Raw genomic sequence first — 25,819 nt, forward strand, 5'->3', positions numbered from 1 at the left:
AGTCTAGCAATAAAGCAGAAGAAAAAAAACCTAAAAAATTTAAAAAACCCCCACACCCAGATTTATAGATGCATGAGATAATATCTATACATATGGAAGGCCTTCTAATAGTCAGTGATAACCATCTACACATTAAGTGGCAATATATTTCCCTGCTCCTATTGGCATATTTTAGAATGAAGTCCTGCCCTTAAAAGAAGTTGCACACTATGTTATCAGTGAGCAGCAGCAGAGGCTGTCTATATGTGAGCCTCTTGGGTTTTCTGCTGTGTTCAAGGTACAAATTCCTGCTGATGCTGCTTCCAGTGTTACCAGGCATGACAATTTCCTATTTTTACAGTAGGTAATTACAGTCCAGCCCAGTGATTCTGAAACATAGTTAACTGAATCTTGGCATTTGCTGTAGTTCAGTCACAACCCCTGCTGCCAGTGTGCACCACTGGAATGGGATTCATCCAATAAAACATTTATCTGAAAGGTTTCAGATGTGCCCGTAACACTTTCTAAAAAACAGGCCTTTTTTCTATATGCAGTCCTTCAGAGACATCTTGAAGCATGGGGGCTTCTTACCAGTTCTTCTCCCACTAGTCTTCTCTCAATTAAATTACTTGTTCTACTGAGCTTCTTTGTATATTTTGATAGAGAAGCATTTGCTCTTTGCAGATTTTTCAACTAATTTTATCTGTAGGTTTGCAGGAATGTATCTTGAGAAAAGCAGGAGAGAGAAAAAATCCCATTTCCTGGTAGATAGTTTTTTATGTATGCTTTAATAAATGAAGCAATAATCATCCCTTTTCTATGTTGAAAAACCAAATACACTTCCAGCAGAAAATCATCATTGTGGTCAGACATTTTAGTAGGGCATGTAGCAATAGGACAAAGTGTAATGGTTTTAAACTAAAAGAGGGTAGATTTAGACTAGATATAAGGGAGACATTTTTTATGGCGAGGGTGGTGAAACGCTGGCACAGGTTGCCCAGAGAGGTGGTAGATGCCCCATCCCTGGAAACACTCAAGGTCAGGTTGGATGGGGCTCTGAGCAACCCGATCTAGTTGAAGATGTCCCTGCTCATTGCAGGGGGTGTTGGATCAGATTATGTTTAAAGGTCCCTTCCAACCCAAATTATTCTGATTCTATGACTTGCAATATAGTGACTTGATTTGATCAGTTTCCCATTATTTGGCTTCCATAGTTTTAAGAAACTTTTGTTTGCCCTCCACTACAAAGTACATGCTCATAGCTAAAATGGCCATTTATGAAGAACAGAAGGCATGCTATAATCACTGAAAAAAGTCCAGTTTGCTTTTTACTTAAACCCAAAGCTTACTCTATTAATGCTGCAAGGGTCCTGCAATTAATATGAAGCTAGTATAAGTCTCTGTAGATCTCAAATACACTCCAGGACAAGGTTGTTAGGTTGTCTTCATTTACCACACTGGGGGAAACAACTGCTTCTTTCCGCATCCATCTCTGGCATATATATCCATCCCACACTTCCTATACATTTCAGAATGCACGGTAAGTTTATTTCCACAGTGATAGTGAGTATTCTCTCACAATGGGAAGAATAATACTCTATTAAATAGATTTGAAGTTGAGATACAGGAAAGCTAAATTACTTACCCAGGACCACTTGGGAAATTTGTGGCAGAGCAAGGAATTGAGTCCAGGTGCTTAACCTAGGTACCCAGCTAAATATATTATGTAATGAATATTAATGAAGTACTGAAGACCCCAAATGGTGCAAGTTTAAATGGATGAACTATTTTGAGAAATCTGATGTTCAGGTGTGTTCAATAATGCAAGCCAACATTTTAACAGAAGCGGGTCAGAAAGTTAACATGATCACACTAAAACCGAGAGCTAGTTACTGTGTTTGAAGTCTCAAGGTTTTTCGCAATAGACAAAGATGCTAGAAGTATTGGTAGGTCCTTCACTCTGGTCACCCTATAGGACAGTGCTGCGATGACTTCAAACATACTAATTCTTGTTAAACTGTAAACTAGACCTCAAGAGAAAAAAGTATCAGTGTAAACATTTGCATCCTTTAATCTTTCTCTGTTGAATTTTTCCACAAGCCTAGCACATACTTCCAAGCTTTACATTGGAGTCAATGTCTCATATTTTTATCACACCAGAGAATACAGACTTTCAGCACACAGTAGAAGAATAAACAGCTTGAAAAGAACACCATGATTTATTACACAGAAATCATTATTGCAGTGAGACAAAAAAAAAAAATTAAAGGTTAAAAAAAAGTCTATAGTTTTCAGAGAAGAAAGTTTGCTATTTCTGTGAGAAAAAAAACCCATACATAAGGATTACAATTTAAGAATGTTTTTTGCCTTTACAGAGATTATCATATTCCAGACATGTTACTGACAACATATGCAAACTGTATGTTCCTATACTGGTTTAATATAAATTTTTTATCTTTGTGCAAGATTTAAAACCAAAGCTTTACACAAGGATATAAAAATCTAGTTATAGATATTCTGCAAGAGAAGATTGTAAAAACGTACTTTTGTATTAATAGCATACTCCCAAAAGCCCTGAAAGGTAACAAACACAAGCTATTACAAGCACCTTTGAACCAGAATTATGACCACTGCAATCTCAGTATCTCTTATGACACAGAGTACCAGGGAAAAATAACAGCTATGGGAGAAGGACTCATTGCTCGAGAGCAAGTAGAACCTTTGCAAGTTACAAACTAATCAGAATAATTCCCAGACAACATGCTGTGATATTTGCATTGTCAGCTGGTTATTATGATTTATTGGAAAAGTGGGACATGGACATAGCAGTACAATGGAATCATACTGTGATAGCTGTAGTAATCTCATTACACAGCTTTTGCTTTTTCAACCCAAACTCTGCACAGCCATTGTTTTCCTTCTCAAAGCACATAGGGCAAAAGAAAATAATAATAACAAAAAAATCCCAGGTGTTTAAATCCACAGCTTTGTGTAGTCTCTGCTTTTTGAGTTTTCCTCTTCTATTTTTTAAAAAAGGAGTGCTTCAGCAAATCCACCATCTAAATACTGCCCTAGAAGCAGTCATGATAGTGAAATCATTAATAAAGCTAAAGTATTAGGTATTTTTCCCACTGCAACTTTCACGCTCTAACCACAGTCAATGCATCAGAGCACTTTTGACTCAACATATATGGTAACTGCTCATGTCTCATCATGTGTTTAGATTTTCTTTAATGAAAAATGTGATCCACCTTTGAAAAGCTAAGCCTTATTTGATTTTTATCTCATCATCACAAAATAAAGGTGTCCTTCACAGGTTTTCAGGTAGCCTGATCTCAGATATTCTTAAAGGTGGAGGTGTGGTTTTTACTAGGTTCTACTAGAATTAGAAGAATTCTACAATAACAATCAGCAGCTGGGAGACTATAATACTCTAATCACAAAATAACCATTTGTATGGCAGAAGTACCTGCAGACCCTCATTCATGTTCAGGGTTTTGCTTATACCAGTCACTGAGGAGTCATAAAAAAGGGCTTTACACCCAGAGAACTTAAAAATAACAGCCCTGACAGAGAATATTGTACTTAAAATAATAAAATTTACATTAATCACTTTTTCTATGTTTCTAACTCATTGCCATCATAACCATTACACTCCATGAATCTGAATACACGTTCTTAGAGATGTAAACACCACAGGGTACAGAATTAGTCCCAAGAAAGTTTTGGAAGTTATTAATTTTATCACCAGGGTGCTCTCAGGAATAGCCCTGGAAGCTGCTTCCACCTCAAACCCTATTGACCAGAATGCATAAAAAAAGGTGAAGCAATGGAGATAAACCTCTTTTCGTTCCTTGCCCTTTGTAATGAACAAGGTGTTGATCACATACAGATTGGTGCTTTGCCTATCCTTGTTCAATCACCATGCCACCAGATATCAACAGGTACCATCAGAAATAGGTGCTACCAACAGATGACACTTGTACCCTTTCACTGGACAGATGTAACCAAGCATTTAGGCAACACAGAAACTGAAGCCTGTAAGAGCAACTGCAAAAACTGAACGCATGAAATACCTTATGGTATAACTAACTGAGCTGAAAAAATTTGAATTTAAATTACCAATTAAGTTCTGACAACATTTTGTTTGTAAATTACGGTTTGTGACTTAGATGTGGAATGGGGAATCTATAGGCTTCACACCTTGTGCATTTTACTGTATGAAGAAAGTGCCACGAACAGCTAAGTCCTCAGGTAGGAAAGGAGTGGGCTATCTATTGACTGCTTTTAGGGCTTTTAATGAACAGTGCTAGTAGTCAATCACAGCTATATCAGCATGGTTGCAGAGATCAGTACTGAATAAAAAAAGAAAAACTGTGGTAAGAACAGAGGTTGTCCATGAGGGACGAGGCTACAGTTCATGCCTGGGATAGTATAAGATGCTATAGTCTGCTTCACACATGCATATAGGAGGACATGGTTTCAGGACATGATTTAGTGGGCATGGTGGTGTTGGGTTGACAGTTGGACTCGATCTTAAAGGTCTTTTCCAACTTAAACGATTCTATGATTCTATATAGCCTTTCCTTGTGGGAATGGGATGCCACTCCTTCCATTCCTGAGCATACAAACATTATAGACTTGAAAGGTATTTCCGTTTGTGGGAAAAAATGGCCACAACACTTCAGAACCTGTAGTTTTAAAGGCACATTCACGCACTGTTGCAGCAGATAAGCATTTGGTATGGGGTGTTGCTTTTTTTTTTTTTTTTTTTTTTTTTTTGAGACAGCCAGTCACAGCTTTTAGATCACTCCCTAGAAAAAACAGCTTTCAGATATAAGTGTAAAGATTCTCTGAAAAGGAAAGTGCTTACAAAACATACCTTGCAATAATCCTATCTCTAACCACGTCCACAGCCCCTCATATGTTTCTGTGCATCAGCAGTAGAAAGCACACACTCTCCATTCACTCAATTTGGGATGAACACTTAAAAAAAGACTTCTGAATACAGCAGACTCCAGATGTTTCAGATTGCTGCGTGGGCACAGAGTGAGGCTATTCAGTTTCACAGCAAGAAAATAAAATACAGTAAATTACCTTGCCAGGACATCAAAGTGGCACAGATTACTGCTCTTCTTCCATAATCATCAGATGATTAAAGAGCATTTTCCTCATTAAAACCTCTTACAAGGGATCACCATTATCCAACTCTTCATTTACTCATTAAGCTACATCTAGGTTTTTACTTCTCTAATTGCAGTTTGATACAAGCTCTTTAATCCTAAAATGTTTTTTTTAAGAAAGGAAAAGGTCTTTATCACCTACTGAGTAAAAATATTGTTTTCATTGAAAAGACCTTGAATTTAAAGCTGCATAATTGCAATGCAAGTTGTTTTTAAAACAGACCAACAGTTCATAAAAAAACCTGACCAAAACAAACAAACCAAGATTAAAAAAAACCCCAAAAAAACCTCACAAGGGACAGACATCAGGCACAGCAACCCAAATACTCTTCTTTAGTTGCTTGCAGCCAGCAGAAGTGGTGTCAAACACCGGTAATGCAGGTAGGGTGTTCAACCACTTTCTCCCCCACTAAAGTAAAAGCTCTCCAAGATAATATTAAGATAACCAAACCTCTGAAAGAAGGAAGTGTTATTTTCCCTACCAAAAAAATGTATTAAAACGCGCAACCCAGTTTACACAAAGTACACGGGACAGGGAACGATATAAACTGGTGCCCAGGTGCTGTCGGCGGGCGGCTCTGCAGGGCCGGCGGCGGCTGTGAGGGGAGAGGCGGGGCTGCCCCGGGCCGGACCCAGCCGGTTCCCGCCGGCTCCAGCGGCCCCACCGCCGGGCACAGCTGAGCCCCTCAGCCTCGGGGAAAGAAAGCCTGGGGAAGAAAGGGCAAAAGGGCTGAGGGAAACGGGGTGAGAAACAGCCCTGCCAGCCCCGAGGGGAGAGCGGGAGGAGGGCAGGAGGTGCTCCGGGCCCCCCTCCCCGGCAGAGATGGCCCTGCGGCCCCGGGAGAGACCCCCCCCCGCTGGGGCAGGGGTTTCCCTGCAGCCCCGGGGAAGGCCCCAGGCTGGAGCAGGGAACAGCCGGAGGAGGCAGGAGCGGCAGCGGGGAGCCGCCGGGGGCTGACGACCGTCCCCCACACTCTCCCCCAGTGCCACCTGGGGAGGGGTAGAAGGGCCTCGAGTGAAGTTGAGCCCAAGAAAGGGCAGTGGAGGAAAAGTGTTGTTTTGAAGGGTTTTTTTTGTTTGTTTCTTACTACTGAAATTCATTTTAATTGTCCATACATTAATTTTCTCCAAATCAAGTCTGTTTTGCCCATGATGGTAACTCATAAGGAATTCCCCTCTCTATCTCAACCCACAAGCTTTTCCACCTTTTTGTCTCCTCCTGGAGGGGGGATGAGAGAGCAGCTAGGTGGGCGTCTGGCAGCCAGCCAGCATCTACCCACAACAGGACATTCAGATGCAGGTCATTGTTACAATCCAAACCATTTTTTTTCCCTCCAGAACTGTAGGACAGAATAAAAGTATTGTGATTTAGCATCACGCCTTGGCATAGCCAGGAATCCTAAAATTCAAGACTTCTGGTCCGTATACAGGTAAAAGTCATCCCCTCATAAATTATTTGCCTTTGGTTGCAGTTAGTTTCCTTTTTCACAGTATTCAGGTACTGAATATTAACATGGTGTTAATATGTTTATCTGTATATACACAAATCAGATTAAATATGATTGAGGCAAAATGCAAGAACTTAAGTAAAACTATTAAGTGAAAAGGCATTTCTTTCCAGCAAAAGGCTATGTATGGTATAGGTGTGTTAACTTTTTAAATGCAAGTACCAGTGAAAAGATACTTGCCATAGAGTGATGTGAACCACTTCACTTGAAACCAAGCTGAAATACTAACTCTACCAAAACACATGCCCGATTTTTGTTTTGTCGTTTATTGGGTTTTTTTGTTTGTTTTTTTGTTTTTTTTAAATACTGCTCCAAGATTAATTTGCCAAAATTACTTTGCAAATAAACATTTAGTAAGTAGCTACTGTGGAAGTGCTTTTGAGCCAGTGTGAAATACTTTTTTTCTACTATGCACATGAATGAGGCTACACATGACTGTCCTGGGTTCAGCTGGGATAAAGTTACTTTTCACAAGAAGCTGGGAAGAGGCACAGCCATAACAGCTGACCAGAACTAGCCAAGGGAATATTTGATGCCATATGACAGTCATGCTCAGTATATAACTGGGGGAACTGGCCAGAGGGAGAAGGGATCACAGCTCAGGAACAGGCTGAGCATCGGGTTCCAGGTGGTGAGCAGTTGCATTGTGCATCATTCGCTTTATACATTCTTTTATTATTACTTATTCTCTCCTTGTGTTGTCCTATTAAACTGTCCTTATCTCAACCCATGAGGTTTTACCTTTTTCTTCTGATTCTCCTCCCCATCCCACCCAGGCAGGGAGGAGGAATGAGCAAGCAGCTGCATGGTGCTTAGTTGCCAGCTGGGCTTAAACCACAACAGTCCTTTTTGGCCCCCAACACAGGGCACAAAGGGTTGAAGTAACAACAGATCTGACCAGTGGCTTAAAACAAATTTGTTATACATATCTCTTATATTAGTTAAATAGTCCCTGGTCACGATATTGGTTTATTTGTTCACATGGTGGCGTTATAGAAATACTTATATGCACTATGTATTCCCTGCAGTGCTGTTTATCACCTGTGGGAGAAGGATCATTTCACTCTACTGGGTAACGTCAACTTATGATATGATTACATCACTGGTCATGAGGTTAAGCTGGTATTTGTATGCAGCATTGTTGCCATGCCCCTACCACCTCGGGCACCCTCTGTCGGAATTTATTAGTAATCACACCCAATTTACAGGGAGACAGGGAGGATAGTTTCTCCTGCACTTTCACCTCCCCTTTCTCCTTCAGGCTAATTACAACAGCTTTTGAGAATTTTGAATACCCTTGGGGTGTTCAAGCTAGCATGGTCTTACCGCTATGTATCCTGAATGTGTTTCAGGTCTTGTTTAGGGTTACAAAAACTTTTGAGCAAGCTGCTGCAAGGCGCTTAGTTGCCAGCTAGGCTTAAACCATGACAATGACTAAAGTTAAATACATCAGATCATATGCATTGCTCCTTTTGTATTAAAATGTTAAAATTTTGGCCTTGCCCTTAATTACTCTCCATTTCATCTTTGACTGTTTTCACATTACATTTAGTTTTCCAAATGGATGTGTAGTCTAAGCGCACATTTACCTATAAAGTGCAAAGACCAGGAAAAGAGAGAAATTGCTCAAGACAGTTATTTTCAACAACGCCTCCGAAGTGTACGCTCATCACATTTCTACAATGGATCGCTAAGCCTTCCATTGTGAATTTGAGATGTTGGCCAATAAGACTACTTTTCTTAAGTATCCCTTATGGACATGCATGATAGTCTTCAAATCACTAGTTTAAAACCAATAACTTGATATCAGACAAACTTTAATCTACAGGAAAAGAAGGTTAAGGATTGGGTGATACTCAGGAGTTGCAGTATCAAATGTTAAAAAAAAAATAAGAGTGCTGAAAAGAAATCTGCAGAATGTCCTTACAGAAACACTTAAACTGCTGGTGAATAGTGGGGAAAATAATAATACAGTATCTATTTTCAAATAATGCTGCTAAAAAAGAACCTAGAATTTGCAGCCTGGTGAGATTTGTCCCATTACTGAGTAAACTGATAGAGAATCTAATTAAAGATAGGATGGCAGAACAGTTGGATAAATATAACTTGATAGACTCAAGCCAGCATGGCTCCAGTAAGGGGAGGAGGGGGATGGGGGAAAGAAATCTCACTCCTTTAACCCAATAGAGGTACTCTTTGCAAACACACACAAACAGGAGAGGGGGAGTAGATGAAGGTGGGCTTAATTAACTTCAGTTTTCAAAAATAATATAATTAGAGCTTTCCTAAAGGAGTATTAATTTTTTTTAATTACACATAAGGATATTAATTATTTAGCTTTATGTCACCAGCTGTGTACTAGGTAGTATTCTAAGGGGCAAATATCTTGATTTAGAAGCCAATTAAGTAATCGGAAATAAACTTTAAAAGTTATTCCTCAAAACAACCACAGATATTTTTAAGTAGAAAAATCTCATGGGTTTATGCAGTTAATTATTTGGAAAAGGAAATAGCTAGTAAATGGATGACATATCCCAGTGATACCACACTGTTTCTGTTATAAAACAAGCAAGATGATGGCAGATAAAGTGTAACTTGTCTGTTACAAAGTGTGAAGATGTTCCCAGTGAACAGAAGATTAGAAACTCCCAGACTCATTCTTGAATTCTTCACAAGAGGATTTTTTTTTTTTTTTTTTTTTTTTTTTTTAAACATGAGACTTGAAGTTCATCAGAGAACTTGATGAGGTTATTTGTTGGATATCAGGAATGCAAACAGAATGCTTGTGTACATTGAAAAGGTTAGTTCTACAAAGAGTCAACCTAGAAGAAACAGGCAAACGTAAGCAAAAGAAAGTGTCAGAACAACTGTCTGATACTTTCAAAATCATAAATGAAATTTAACATAACCATTCTTATTAAATATATGGAAGCTATGGAAACTAGGCATCCAAAGAACTGAAAGCTTAGCAGTCTCCACCTTGATATTTCATAAATTCCAGTCATTATGTGGAATAGATCTCAACTCTCCTCCTTCCTATATTGACATGCAAGTCATTTTTTAACACAGTCAGAAATGCAGCATATTGGAGGACACAGCAGAATGGTTTACCATTGCTAGCTCTGGCAGTTTGCCAAACTTTAATCTAGCTCAGATATGTCTAAACTACATTATTATGACCATAGGAAGACAGACAAGATGTCTGGAGGATAGAGAAAGCCATTTGTTGGTCTTAAAAATGTTTCTTTCCCAGAAATAATAAACATTTTAACTGCACATATGGCTACACTTCAAACCTAAAGCTTGCACACAGTAAAGCAGGAACAAAGAGTATTATTCCAAAACTTCTGTAGACATTGGCAAGTTTCTACTATTTTAAGACTCACTCCTATCCTTTTTTGTCCCTCAATATTTATTTTTAATTTATTTAAAAGAAGGGTCTCTGAGGGGAGATAGAAGTTCAAGCCACCTGGAAAGCCAGAAAAGCACTAGCCACAAACAGATGAGCAAGTACAGGGCAAGTAAATGGTGAAAATCTAAGAAATAAGAGAAAGGAGCTGGCATATCTAGCTCCAAAGGAGGACTTGCTCTACAAGGCACATCAGAATAACCATGAAATGAAGACAAAAAACCGCCACAATAAACAAGTTCCCAGGAAAGCTAAAATAGCCCATGCTGCAAATGAAGCAATCCTGTATGTTCAAACAGGCTTGGAGCTGAATTAAGATTAAACAAGCTATCTGTGTCAACAATTAGCACTGAGAACACACATAAAAATTTAATACCAAAATAGAATAATTAGGGAATCGGGTCTTCATTACCAGTTGCCTGAAGGTTGTCAGGGAGTTCCCAAATATTCACAGATCTACTTCTCCCTGCATGTTTGAGCCTCTGGGCAGAGCATATTGGCTTCTTGGATGCCTTCAGCAAGTACTGGAGGTTTTTAGGTCTCTTGTTTGTTTGGTTTTTTTTCTTAGTTCCCCTACCTGGTTACCTCATTCAGAGTTTTGGGGGGTGATAAGGGTGGGGGTTAGGCTTTGGACACTCTTCTCTCTTCCCTTACCGCACCTTTTGCTTCCAGTTTGTCTTCTGCAATATTTGTTTCTTGGGTTTCTGTAATCTCAGAGGGAATTTTCATTTTCTTCACCTAGTAGGATCCATCCCATCTGACTGAGGAACCAGAGTTATACCAAAGAGCACTATGTGCTCAAGAAAACAGACTTGGAAACACCCCGTTCTGAGATATGTTAACCTACAGTTTCTGGACCTTTTAAACTAGAGTTAGCATCTTCATCTTGTGTTTGACAGCTCTTGAATAACTTATTTTATGAATTTCTCTACTCATTCTGTGCAGTTATACTTTGCTCTTCCAGAATGACTGCTGGCAAGAAGATCCCACAGTTTAATTGTATTTTGCATGACAGATATTTCTTTGTTTGTTCTATACCTGCTGTTTATTTTTTCATATCCTTCATTCTTGTATCATGAGACATGAAAAATGAATATAAGTGATTAATTCATGGTCATTCATCATTTTATAAGCCATTAGCACATTTGCCTCTTCCCCAAGTTAAAGATTTAGTTACTTAATCTTTCCTCATACTGAAGTCACTGAAAAATCTCCAATTATCCTTCATGTTGCTATCAATAGCTAGGGGATTGAATGATGAACTTCAGTGGCAAACATCAACTTATTTCTTTTGCTTGCAGGAAGGAGAAAAGTAGGTTTAAACTCCAGTTAGACACAAGCTTTCTCAACCAGTTAACTCGAATTAGCCAACTCAAGTTATCAGCACATTATTTTGCAGTACAGACATGCTCCAGGAAGCAAATTCTTCTGTTGTTCTGAAACTCTTTTAGGAGAGTTCCCTTTTAAAGGATCACAGGGTTTTTTTTAAACAGAGATAAGAATATTAATGTTCCCCAAAACCTATTTTTTTAACAATGTCACTGAGAAAACCCACTTTAACTATATGTGTAAAGCATGATCATTATAATCATAAACAGTATAATTCCAAACAATCTGCAGTTTACCGTATAGATTAGGTAACTTCCAGATGGAAACTCCTGTTAATAACAGGATTTATGAACAGACTAATTAAAGATGAACTGAACTGACTTATACCACAACAAATGTTAGCTAAGCTGAAACCAGTAGTCAGCTGTTGTATTTCCTTCCCACTGTTTCCTCAATTTCATATAAAAAGGTCAATTTAAAAAGATTATTGTTTTTTTTTTTTTTTTTTTTTTTCCTCCTTCTGTGTATGTGACCAGATTCTTCTTTTTCTTATAAAACCACACTGACTTGTCTGGGAAATAATATGTATCATTTAGTAACTTCTGCATTTTTTTTTATAAACCAGTGAACTGAATTCAATTTAATGATCCAAAACATCCACAGTATCAGACCATAATGTACTTCTAACCATCAGCAAACTATTTTGCTTTACTTAAAATTGAAATTTTTTTTTTTTTAATAGAATAGTCAATTCTGCATTTTGAAAGGCCTATTACTCTATTCCATTTTAAATGCAAGACTAAGCAACTGGGGGCAATGCCTTCATGTCCTCTGAGAGTACAGAAACCCAAGAAACATTTACTGCAGAAGACAAACTGGGAGGAAAAAGATAGGGCGAGTGAGAAGTGTGTGTCAAAAGTTTACAAAACTCTGAATGAGGTAACCAGATAGGGGAACTATGAAGAACAGACCTAAAAACCTCCAGTACCTGCTGAAGGGATCCAAGAATGATGCCTTTAGATCCCCCACAACATAAAGAGTTGAATACAACTGTCTCTTTCCTGTCTCCTTCCAAATTATGAAATTGCTTCACTTTTTAAGTCACTAGATAATTCTGGAAAAATATAAGTCTGCGTAAGGAGAGTAAAGTCTAATCCCCATCCCCCAAACCAAGTCCATATCACACACTAATCTGACAGAAGCTAAAGGGACAAGGTCAGGGGAACCTTCCTTATCTTAGGCTGGGAATCCCAGTTTGATGGAGGTGAGGAGAATACCTGTCATTAACATGACAGCCATTGCTAGATTGATCCTGAAAGCTTCTACAAGGTTGGCAGCTTCACCCAAACTGTTGATTAGAAATGGAGAGAGGACTGCATTCTCACATCCCTCATTCCCCTAGTTAGCCTCCTCTGATCCTGAGCAGGGTAAATAAGCACATTAAAAAAATTCAATATTACTTTGTCACTTTCAATACATTCTAGATCCTCTTCCAAATTGTTCATATTCATGGTAATAGAACAGAAGTTCTATAAATTTTCTTTCTTCAATGCCATGCTTAGTGCTTCATATATGCGACCAGTTAAAGCCCACATTGAATGGAAGGAAGATTCAAGTGTTTTTAATGGGACTGCAGAATCTGTAGAAAGCACGTCTGCAGTACTCCCTGGAGTGGAATACATAATATTGAATTCAGTCATTCAGCAGCAACCATAATGAAAGGCCTATAGCTATAGCAGCATCATATTCTGATTATGCAACATCACACAGTACAACAGTAGTTAAGGGTGCAGCTGATCTAACAACGTGCTGGGACACTGAAAATGCATAAGCAGCAGCAGGATTTAATATCTCTTATTTTGGAAGTGTTATAATTCTATCACAGCATGCTATGCATCAAAACCATCCCAAGGAATTAGATTACAGGTGAAAGATGGAAAAAATAGCATGTTCCCCCACCCATTGCATTTCTCTGGAATATATTCAATAAAAAAAAAAAAAAAGATTCAACCATTTGAAAGCCTTAAGAAGCACAGATATAATAACACATACTACCTTCTAAGGCTGTGATGTTATAGAAAAGTTGAGGCAGACAACAAAAAACTCTAAAAAACTGAAATGTCTAGAAAAATAAGCCAAACACTGTGTATTTTAGCTCAGACAAGCCTGTGAAAAATTATGTATTATCTAAACTTACAGCTTCCTGTAATGTTAAAGTGCAGCAGATTAATGTTGGAGCATGTATTGGAATTGCACTACAAGGCACTCTGGAGAAGCTTTTAATGTCTCTCCTGAAAGAGCCAGGTCTCAAACATAAAAGTCAATCAGCAGGAAACGCCATAAAGCTTATGGATAATGAAGATGGATAGATGTTGTCTCAAGTGTAGATTAGCCAGCTAGGTGGCCAGATTAATTAATAGTTAATGACTCACATACATGTCTCTGCTTCCCTCTGCATTTGCAAAACATTTGAAAGTATGACTTGGTACCTATTTAAAGCTACATTTCTAGGTTCCACAAAACACAAGAAAACCCTCTACTTATCTTCTGGAGTGTTTTCTTTTACATACAAACTGGTTGTGTGTTTGTTAAGATGAAAACTTAGGATATCTAATGAAATTATGTCTCTCATCCTTCCTAATTACCCCTTTATGATAATCCTTTTACAGGTATTACTCAGCAGGGATGGCATATAGTAAAGATTTAACAAAACACCCATTTCTGTTTATGGAAGATTCTAAAGCTTGGTTCCTATTGCATACTAATTTAGCTGTCTGTATCAAAGCCCAGCTGACTGTATAATTGGATCAGGCACTGTAAGGATAACATAAATTAAGTAACAAAACTAAATCCTAACATAAGAGCTTAAAAAATTTATTGGACACAAGCAAAAAAATTATTGTACTGCTAATTATCCATAATTACCCTGAAAAGATGTTGCTTCTGAAAGACAGAAAAGAAAAAGGAGGGGGCAGAGGAGGGAGGAAAACCCCACAACAATCAGAAGAAACCTAGTTGTATTTGACAATATCTGCCTCAACAATTGTTTGGAAACAAAGCAAGCAACCATTTTAGATCCTTTGTAGTAGTTAAATATTTTTTTTTCTCCAAGGCATTCGTGTACTTGCAACTAACTTTCCCTTCTTTCCCTCCTAAAGTCCAGAATGAGAGCGATGATGGTAATTACCATCTGACCTCCTAAAATATTTATACAGCTTTAGGGTCTCAGACATTTCATATATTGTCACTTAATTTTTATTTTAGAAAGTATGCATGATAGATTACATCTTTTAGATTTTGCATATCCTACAAGTTCTTATCTACAGCTCAAGTCTTCACCTAGGAAAAAGATTCAGTTAAGTCAAAGACTCCCTCATGTGAGCAGAGCTTAATACCCTGCAGGACTCAGGTGTCATTAATTAATGATATTTAACACACTTGTGAGAGGGCCAGTTCTCTTCCAGTAACATTCCAGATTGAGATAATTTGGTTACATGACTAGCAACAGAAACTGGACTGTGTTTTGTTCATAACTGTATGACATGAAACAAAATTAATAATAAAAACAAAGAATTAGTTAACAAGAGTTGCACATGATACCATCACAAAGGATTTTAGTTTCTTTAATTGCCATCTAAGTTTTTAAGAATTTTTGACTTTAAAAAAAAAAAAAAAAAAAAAAAAAATCAGTCTTTTGACCCAAGATGAAATTCTTACAGTTTCACAAGGAGCAGCATGCAGATGAAAAAAGCTCCAAGATGTGCCAGTGTTAGTATAAGTTGGATATGCATTTATAAATTCAGTGATATGGGAACATAAAAGAAGCAATAAAAAATAAGAACAGAGTAACTTGGCTGCATTTTTGTTTATCAATTGAAATTATACACAAAAATTGAGAACATATCTACATTATATCCAACATTATGGTTTTTAATTTTTTTTAACACAAAAAAGAAAAGCACGGGAAAAAAAATATTTCAAAATATTACTGTTTTGATATGTTCTTGCAGGTACTGAAGGCACACCAGAAGAGAAACAAATGTGAAATAACTTAAAAGAATCCCTAATACATTTCTCACTCAGCATGCCAAAGTCTTAGAATACCATTTTTACTTTGTGAACCATCTTTTTAGAATCAGTGAAGTCTAAAACTACGCGTACAACAGAAGCCTGAATTTTCAGAAGGGACTAAAATTTTTTCCAGAATATCCACTAGGCTGACATGAGAACATTTACCGGAATTAATCCAAAAAAAGCCCAAGAAAGTGAGCAAATACTTCATGCACATAAGAAGCTATTCTTAGGGATACAGCCAGCCACATAGGTACAATGCTTGATTTTCAAAGAACCATCCTATTAATGTTGTCAAACCACTAACATTATACAGATTTTCTAAGGAAAGCTTTAGTAATCAAGCTACTTAGGCATATGTTTACTTTTAAAATCAATAGGATTTCATCACACACTTAAATATTTGGTTGAATTATCATTCCTTCATAACAAGAATTCCATACAGGCTCTTTAGAAACAGAGAAGTCAAAGCGCTTGCATTAAACCTTAGCAGTTTGATCAGTATTTTGTTTAAAGAAAAGGTTGTGGGTTTGAGAGGGTTTTTTAGCACAGTTTTTTCCAAAGAAATAGTGAAACATCTAACAACTGCTTACACACTTAACAGTAGTAGCCTTTTGGACTGATGCTATATGTGGTGTACAGTCTCCACAACAGGAATACAGCTAAACATACCTAAAGTCTATAGAGCTACATTCAATCCTGCTAATATATATATATATAAAAAAAAAAGCCACTGAAATAATATACCCTTGAAAATTACTATAATTTCCTGAGGCCCACAGCTATAACTTTTTCTTCATTTTTACATCTATAAGAAATAAATAAAAGCAGATAAGAGAAGCTGTTGCTAGTAGGAAAACATCTCAATGGAATGAACACTATAAACACAACTAACAACCACCTCATATGAACTAAACACAGGTTTTTTTTAATCTTCTTTGCTCATAGCCTTCAACCAGAAGCTTAAAGAATCAAATTCTCAAAGACATCCTTCCTTCCTAAGGTCTCCTTTAAGTCTGCCAAACAAAACCAGCTGCATTCAGGCCACTCTGAGGTAGTTCTCCATTAAGAAACTCTCACACCACAACCTCAATCACATAGAAGCCAAGTGACCACAACTTCTCGTAGCAGCCCAACTGCTCCCACTACAGAAGACAAACAAAGGGCTTTAAAAACTATTACATAGAGCTTGCGTCCACCACCCCAACTCACCATAGAAGTGTTCCAGCAACAAACAGAAAATCCCAGGAGCATCCATAAGCGCTTCCACCAACTAAAACCCACCCCAGCCCACCTGCCTGCCACTCCCTAATGTAGTGTTAAGTCTCATATTGCTCCCAGCTGTTTCCCCCTCTGCAGGTTAAAAGAGCAGACAAGAAGTAATTGCTTTTCTCTGATCTAGCACATCAGGTGTTCTGCTTTAATTCATTAGTCTCCATAGTGAAGGCTTTCTGCTGTGCTTACTCCACCTGATTTTCAGTAAAATGAAGGTATTCAAGAAGGAGTTACACTTTAAATTGTTGCTGGGAGTATAACTTTGCCCTTGTTCTCTGTGATGTTGTCTGTTTATAAGAATTCTAGTTAAGATGAAAAAACAGTGACAAAATATTTGGAAAGTAAAAGTAAGCTTTTGTGGGGGGGGTGTGAAGGGACATGGGGAACAAAAACTCAGTCAAAAAGGAAAAATTAATTGCCTTGATTAGACTAGAGACTATGCTAAGGAAAAACTGCCTTTGGATGAAGTCCAAATCAGAATTTTTTTTGGCTAAATAAAGGAAAGCAGTATTTGTAGCAAGATGGAAGTATGTAGTTTAGATAAGATAGTGTGAAAATATAAATTAGATAGGTCAACATCTGTTAAAAATAGTTCCTTTCAATCCCCCCAAAGAAAAAAAATTAGAGAAAGCTTAAATAAACAGTACCTAATGTCACTATGATGTGTGTATGAATGAAGTTAAAATACCTAATAAAATACAATATTCTGTGCTTTCTATGGATTATAGCTACACTACATGTATAATGAATACATAGAGTTAAATGGGATAACAGATAGGAAAGAAAGGCTGTCACTCGATCACTTTGCATCTTGTTCATTGTTCACCACACACGTGTTGTGCTTGAGTTGTGGATATAATACCTACTACTGTTAAAATGGACTTTGATCCTTCTGATAAGGACAGTAACCTTATTGCAACCATAGTATAAATATATATGTGTAGAAAGAGAGTAATGTATTTTAAACAGTCATATATTACAGTAAAGACCTATCAAGACTGTTTTACCCAAATGTACTCCATTGTATCTCTAACTTTATTTGTGGCTATTTAAGGGGATGAACCAAGAGAATAAATCAAGAAACAAAAAGTTTGCTTGTGTGCTGGTTTTGGCTGGGATAGAGTTAATTTTCTTCATAGTAGCTGGTATGGAGCTGTGTTTTGGATTTGTGCTGAAAAGTGTTGATAAGAGAGGGATGTTTTGGTTATTGCTGAGCAGTGCTTGCCCAGAGCCAAGGCCTTTTCTTCTCACCCCACCCCACCAGTGAGGAGGCTGGGGGGGCACAAGGAGTTGGGAGGGGACACAGCTGGGACAGCTGACCCCAACTGACCCAAGGGATATTCCAGACCATAGGACATCATGCTCAGCAATAAAAGCTGGGGGAAGAAGGAGGAAAAGGGGGACATTTGGAGTGATGGCATTTGTCTTCCCAAGTCACCATTACTTAGCATGCTGGAGCCCTGCTTTCCTGGAGATGGCTGAACACCTGCCTGCCCATGGGAAGTGGGGAATGAATTCCCTGATTTGCTTTGCTTGCACACGCAGCTTTTGCTTTACCTGTTAAACTGTCTTTATCTCAACCCACGAGTTTTCTCACTTTTAGTCTTCCAATTGTCTCGCCCATCCCACTGGGGGGGAGCAAGTGAGCAGCTGTCTGGGGCTTAGTTGCTGGCTGGGGTTAAACCACGTCAGCTTGGAATTTACAGCAGAGTTCCTTGATAGTTTGGGTTTCCTCCCTCATACCAACCAAAAAAATAGTTGTTTTCTAAAGAACAATATACTCATTAGGTATAATCCTAATCAGTGCCCGTGAGAGACTGAAAGAGTTAATGTCTCAAACATTGTGGTGGGGCAAGTTCTGCTTAAAGATGAACTCTGCATAACAAGGAACCCTGCCCAGGAAGGAACCCCAGGTGAAAAGAAGCGGATCAGCACCCATCAGCAACAGGGTGGGGAGGGCAGGCCAGAGGGTGCACAGCTCCCTGCTCTGATAATGCTGTTCTGGTGTGCTGAGCTGGGCAACTCCCCATGCATGGCCAAAGATCACATCCACAGGGAAGGGGAAGGTACTCCCCAAATGACCCATTTCCCTAAAGATTCACATGACACCTAATTAGCCTAATGAGTGCCCACCTGAGGGAGGGGCAAGGATGATGAAAGACACAAACTGAAGCTCTGTGTGCACATGCTTACTGGGACTGGTGAAATCTTTTTCCCTTCCTTTTTCCCTTCCTTTTTCCCTTCCTTTTTCCCTTCCTTTTTCCCTTCCTTTTTCCCTTCCTTTTTCCCTTCCTTTTTCCCTTCCTTTCTCTCTGTGTTGTTCTCTCTTTCCTTTTCCACAATCCCTACACCTCATCCCTTTAAGACACAAAACCACTGATGAAGTCTGGGACTAGGGGTGGATCCAGCCACCCCTGGGCTCCTCTCTGAGAAGGAGTCTAGAAAGCAAGGGGGTTTGCTCTGAACCGCCTGACTCAAGGGGAGGGATCTCCTTATTCCCTAAATTCATGTATATGTAGGTACCACGGGTTACACGGTTTACTGAGGTAGTCTCATGCCAATTCCTGCTGTGAGAAACTCCACCACCTGCTGTTATATATACCTCCCAAGGTCAGTTTGCTCCTGTCATGAATAAAATGTTTAACCGATCGTTTGGTGTCATTTCACTTTAGTTTAGCCCAAGGGAATTCCGAATTCACTATGACCCCTCTCTGGTTTGTCCAGCCCACGTCATGACAGTGCCAATTAAGACATTTTTGGCATCTGACTATTAATTCCATGCATATTTTATGGCCCTGCAAACTTCCTTGAGGCTGGCAGTTCTCTCTGATGAATTATTTCAACCTGCCCTAGAATCACCCTAGGAAGAGGTCCTAGGTAGTCCTATATAGTAGGATATCTGATCTATAAGTAAATTGGCACCGTAAGCAGCTCAGTGTTCCTGTTCTAATTCATGATAAATATTTCAGGCGATTCCTTTCCAGATACGGAAGAAAATACATGAGCTGTTCTTCAAATAGCTGAAAATACCCTCTGACAATAGTCTGTCTCTGTGAGGGCTTTAGTATGGATGTGGGTGTGATTTTCACATCCTACGCTCCTGCAAGTATTCACCTCCCATTATCTTCTCTCTTCTCTGTTCTGATGCAAAGCCATACCAAATAATTTTGGTTCCCAAGAAATAAATTTGATCAAATGGATTGGTTGGGTAATAGAAAGCCTATAACAGCACCCTGCCCCACTGTCTCAAAGTTACAGTCTACAGGTAATTCTCACTGAATGAGAGGTAAGCAGCATTTTACTCCGACCATTAGCAAATGAGCAGAAAGGCTGCTTGGGGCTATTGTGAACTTGGTGTAAATTAAGTAAGTCCTGACGCCATCATGGAGGCCCTTAGAGCAGCTTCTGTGTGGCAAAGCCCACTGCACACAAGGAGGAGTTTTATGTGACTTCTGTGTGGCTAATAGGATCACCAGTAATTTACCTAGGCAAATATTTTTTCCTGCTTGAATAAAAAACATAGAATATAAAATTTAGACATATTGTACCTTAACAATTGATGTCACCACCTTCTCTAGTTTGTATTATAAATGGAAGAATGTCACAACCAATAAAATAAGAAAATGCAATAAAGGAATTATAGGAAAGTGGTGTAATTTGCAAATAGATAACCATATCAAAGTCAGTGAGACAGAAAATATATAGCTCTATGCTTAGTCATATTTTTCCTGCTGTTGACAGCGATGAATTGTCTACCTGGTGTTGCTGTGGTTAGACCTCTTATTAGGATGCTTAGTACTAATTAAAATTTTAAAAGGCCTCTCTGCTTCATGATGTGCTATACTAATTCCTGGCCAAGCAATCAGAATATGCCATAATGAGCAATTGGTTGCTTTTGAAGAAAATTCTGTGTGATTTTTCTCAAGGACTAAATCCAATGAAAGTAGAACTAGGTTTGACTACTTAGGTATCTTACTCAGATGTTCATTTCAAAAAGCAGATATTGGTGTTGGTTTCTTTCAGTCAAGCAATAGCCATAGTCAAACTAAAACAAAAAATAGTTTTCTTTTCGTAAGTACTTAGAATGGAACTACTTGCTTGTTAATAAATTCTCTCACATCCATTCATATACTTAAGCAGATGACCCTCTCCCCCAAATACTTCTTCGTTGTCTGCCTTGTGTGTGAACTTTTTTTTCTGTTCTGATATTGGTGATCTACCCTTCCCTATTTTATCTTCTGTTCCTTACTTAAGAAGAAACAAACCCAAAACAACTAAAAAACCACTTGTACTATGGTAACTGCTTACTGCTAATATATTTCCCCTCTTCTTTTCCTTTATCAAAAAAGATGTTATATTTCTAATTTCTTGTCACATTCTCAAAGCATATCAATATGTATAAAGTAACTGCAGCATTCAAAGACAACAAACCCCCAAAGGCTTGTAACTAGACTGCAGTCTGAAAACTGTAAGTAGAATGCTATTTCTTTCACTGCCCTTGATGTGTTTGTATAATTATTTTATGATTAATATATTTTTATTTCCTATTTTACGTCTTGCTTGTTTGTGGTGGTGTTTTCCAAGAAAATGTATTGGAGGTACCAAAATCACTGAAAAACACAATTTCAAAATGGAACCAGAAAATGATACTTCCAACCTTATTATTTCTTCTATTTATTGAGGAAAAATAATCCTCAGACAGCCTGGGGGATCCTGGACCAAGTCCACCCTTCCCAGAGCTCTGAAATGGGAGTGTTGCTTGGAGCAGACTCAGGGAGGCTGGGGAATGGATCATGGCACAAAATGGAATTAAAAATCCCCACTAGAGTCCACCTTAACAGATGAAATGCTCTACTTCTAACATGCAGAGGGACACTAACTAAATAGTGGGACAGAAAAAAACCTTTCAAGTCTATCTTTTCAGAGAAGGAGCACACATTTCAGAGAAAGGTATTTACATCTTAGAGCACATAAAAAAACCAGCCAGCACCTTTAGAGAGGAATATTCACCTTTACAGGCACATTTTTATAGACTGATTGCCAGCATAGCTCACCCATCTTGAAAGACAGGTACCCTGCTGGTTACCGACAGCAATAGATCAAGGCAGGATTTCATAACTCTGCCAGATTCAGAGGTTTGAAGCTTAACCTTCAGTACAGGACCACACAGTGTAATGTGGATTAGCTCCTGGCAATAGTCGAGCTAGTATGCTAAATCCAACTAAATCTAAAGTATGTATGAAAAGTGGCTGAGCTCCAAAGTGTAGTCATCAAGTGATCCTGAATTGCTCAGTTTCTGTGATCGTTGGTAGGTTAAAGAAAACATACATTCATCAACTAAAATAAATGAAAGAAAAAAGAGAAAGCACATGGGAAAAAAAAAAAATGCAAACCACTTACAATTCCTTTGGTGACATGTAGGGCTGCAGCTGCAGTGTGGTGAGTATATAAAAAATACCAAATTCTTTGTCAGTTTTGTTTGCCTTTAGGAGGGGGATGGAGGATTCTATTGATTTTCCTGAAAAGATTTAATTCAGTGTCCAGTGAGCAGTGCGGCTGGAAGGTAGAGCCCTGGGTAAAAGCAGGAGTGCTGCAGCTAGCAGTTAAATTGGCTTGGGTTGATGTGGAAGATCATCCACATGCGTGAGGCTTGTGACATATAAATACAAATCTGTAACGTCAGCTGCCAATGGTTTTATTTCTTCTATTCTCTTTTTGGATTTTGGCTGTTTATGAAACATGAACAATGTGGTCGGCACTGCACAAGGCACTGAATGAGATTAACTTTGGGTTCTTAAGATGCCTAATATAGGATGTAATCACTGCCGGTCCTGTCTGTAGTCAATGGACAGAAAAAGATACTTCTAGAGGAGCATTCAGGTCTTAGTGAGCTAAATCAATGGCTGTGTCTCTCTTGGGGCCCTTAAGTACTTGTTTTCCCTGTTCTGTGGAGAAAATAATGAAATGAATGACAATTCCCAGCGGCTGAAACAGTTCAGGTAGCAAGTCTGTTCTCCTATCAACACCTTGAAGAGGAATCAGAGTCTTTGGTGTATTTCTAAAGATTTTAAAGGATAAAAAAATGCTGAAATGGTTCAGCTGATGGTTTTCACCTGAGGACAGAGAAATGAGTCCTAACCTAAGGACTAGTAAACATGAGAATGGATTGCAACTTCTCTGTCTAAAAGTTGAATAAACCAATGCATGTGTGAACTCTGTTATTTCTATAATAGCAAACATCTTGAAACATTTTTGTTTTGAAAGTTTCAAATATTCCTTTGGAATTCTAAATATTTTGATTGTTCTGAAGTGTTTTCTCAAGGTCTTTTGAAACATTGCGCTTGTGATAGTAACATAGGACTGTTCTAAAGCATGAAATTACAGCTCCTGATCATGGAACTGGAGGCAGTAAGTTGAAATCAGATCTTCTGTTATTTTGTGATCTATGTTCATGCCATACCTGTTTCATAAGCAGATTTCATTAGAGCCGTCTGAAGGTTTTCTGAAAGTTTTCTGTAGAGTAAAAGGTCACTTTTGAGAGAAAGAAAATTTCTAGAGAAAAGAGACATACTGCAAATTTGGAAATGATCCTATTTTTAAGTAAAAATAGTAATTACAAAAATCTGCCATCCTTTAGTTTTCAGTAGATGAAGAATAAATCCCTGTTTCAGAATATATGGACAAAGATATCTGTGCTTTATTCTCATTTTTGGTAAGCTGTAGCTTATTTCATATCTTTAACAGTGATCCTTAAGCAGGAATAAATAACTGTTAGAATGTGTATGGAAATTATTTTTGCTGTTTCACCTTTAGCAACACTCATCTAAAACTTGTGGAAGGTACTCCCTCTCTAGCAAAATGAGAATGAATATTGAATTTGGTTTATACAAAGAACTACTTCAGAAATCTACAGAAACAAATTTTTATGGGGCCTGCAGATGAAATGCTGAAAAATGTGGCTGCATGTTGCTGAGACTGGCAGCTAATTACTATCATTTATAGGAGGGGGAGGAAACAATGTGGAAATTCCAGATATTTGAAGGAAGTTGCAGATTCGTGTTCTATATACCTGGAATTATCTTTTAGATTATGCTACCAAGCTGAGGAAACCAGAATCCTCTGCCTTCACCTTGAGGACAGCATAGAAAATGAGCATGACAGTTCCTACTCAGTTTAGCCAATGTGTCTTAAATCAGGGCAAGTGTGCAATAAGCTATCAAATTCAGTTTGTAGTCTCCTAGATAGTTGACTGAGGTGGCAATTCTGATGCATATACCACGAGATGAAATCAGTAGCTTTGGAATGTAAGGCTTCAGGTCCTATGAGTTGTAATTGATTTTTCAAACCTTCTACCACTCCCCTGCATAGAACTGTATAGATTTCTGAAAACAAATTCTATGTGTGCTGGGGATATGAGATTCAAAATTAACATATGTTAAAGTTCAGGGATAGTAAAAATCACCTTTTCTCATACAGAAATGTTTTAGCTCAAATGCAATGGAAGCCCACAAAACAGTTCCTTGATACCAAAACCATTTGTTTTCCCTAGTCTTTGAAGGCGGGCAGGCAGAGGGGGTTTCTTTTCTTCCTCTTTTTGTTTCTCTTTCTTCCTTTCTCAGTAAAGTTAGGGCCAGGAGAAAAGAGGAAAGCCATAAAAATATGCAGTTTTCAAAATAATGCTCAATATATTATAAGGACCATATCTTGCAAAATGTTTCCAATACTTTATTTTACAGTATATTCTTCTTGGGCTATTGTCATTCATCCTGTGCTAGCTGCGGGTGACTCAGTAAAGAAGATACCAAGACCCATCTGTACTTGAGTATTTATGACCACTTTTCATGAAATTCATGACCACTTATTCATACTAATAAAAGAAATAAAATACAGTTTTCCTGAAGTTCAGGAGTAAAATATTTGCAATCTATACATTTACATGAATTCCAAGTTTCACACTTGGCAATGACTATGATTTTGCTAAAATTATATATGCTATACATTATGCATTTCTGAAGTATAGTTATCTGCTACCACATTTGTGATAATATGCATTTCTATGATTGTAAAGGTTTATCATTTTGTATTAAAATATTGTGAGACTTACAAGGAGTTAAATAGAACTCTCTGTACAAGTATTTGAAGTGCATGGTATGTAATTCGGAATTTGATTGCTATCCACTATTGCAGGAGAGGAAGTAAAGCTTATTTTAATTTTGTGCTGTCTCTTTCTAATCTAATGAAAATGAAGCTGTAAATGTATATTTATTTTGATCTAATGAATGTCAAACTCATATCTACATAGAAAACAGCTGTGATGTATTCATGCTGGATGACGTAGGTGCAGAAATATGTCAAATTGCTGTATATGTACTGGATTTTAAGAAATATTTTCTAGGGTTGGCCATCTCTCTTCTCAGCTCATAGAATGTTCTGTTTATTCTACTATTTCAGCTATTCACAGAAACTCTATTATTCTTGTAATTATTCTTGTTCCTGGATGGGACAGTATGATAGATGGAAATGTGAATGCAGTTTTGATTATTTAAGCCAAAATCTCCAGACTACAGTCTCACAGAAACATTTTAAAGCTGAAGGATTTCTCCTAACATAACAGGGCTATTAAACTATGTAAGAATTAATCTGAGCATAAGCTGTCCAAAGAATAATTCTGATTTGACCACATATACAAAGGAAGCAGCATTTCTTGAAGTGTTGTGATAGTCTCTTCCAGTTCATTACCTAGCCTGAAAGTATGACAGTACACAAAGGAAACAAGACCACTCAGCTTTTTTTTCTCTCTCAGAAAGCTCAGTTCAGTGGAACTGAGAAGCCTATTCCTTTTTGAACTAAATGAATCTAATTCTGTAATGCAAACTCTGCAGAGCTTAGTGATCTGGACCCAAACTTCTCTTAACACAGTATTTATAACTCGGCCATAAAAGCTTAAATCCAGACATCACAGCCTTTACTTATTCTGTGTTTGACAAAATGGCTTTAATTTTTTTCTAAATGATAAAAACAGGAAAAACCTTCAAGTGTATACATTCTTGAGAGATATAAATCGA

Source organism: Aquila chrysaetos, chromosome 18, assembly GCF_900496995.4.
Source record: "Aquila chrysaetos chrysaetos chromosome 18, bAquChr1.4, whole genome shotgun sequence".
Classification (NCBI taxonomy): Eukaryota; Metazoa; Chordata; class Aves; order Accipitriformes; family Accipitridae; genus Aquila; species Aquila chrysaetos.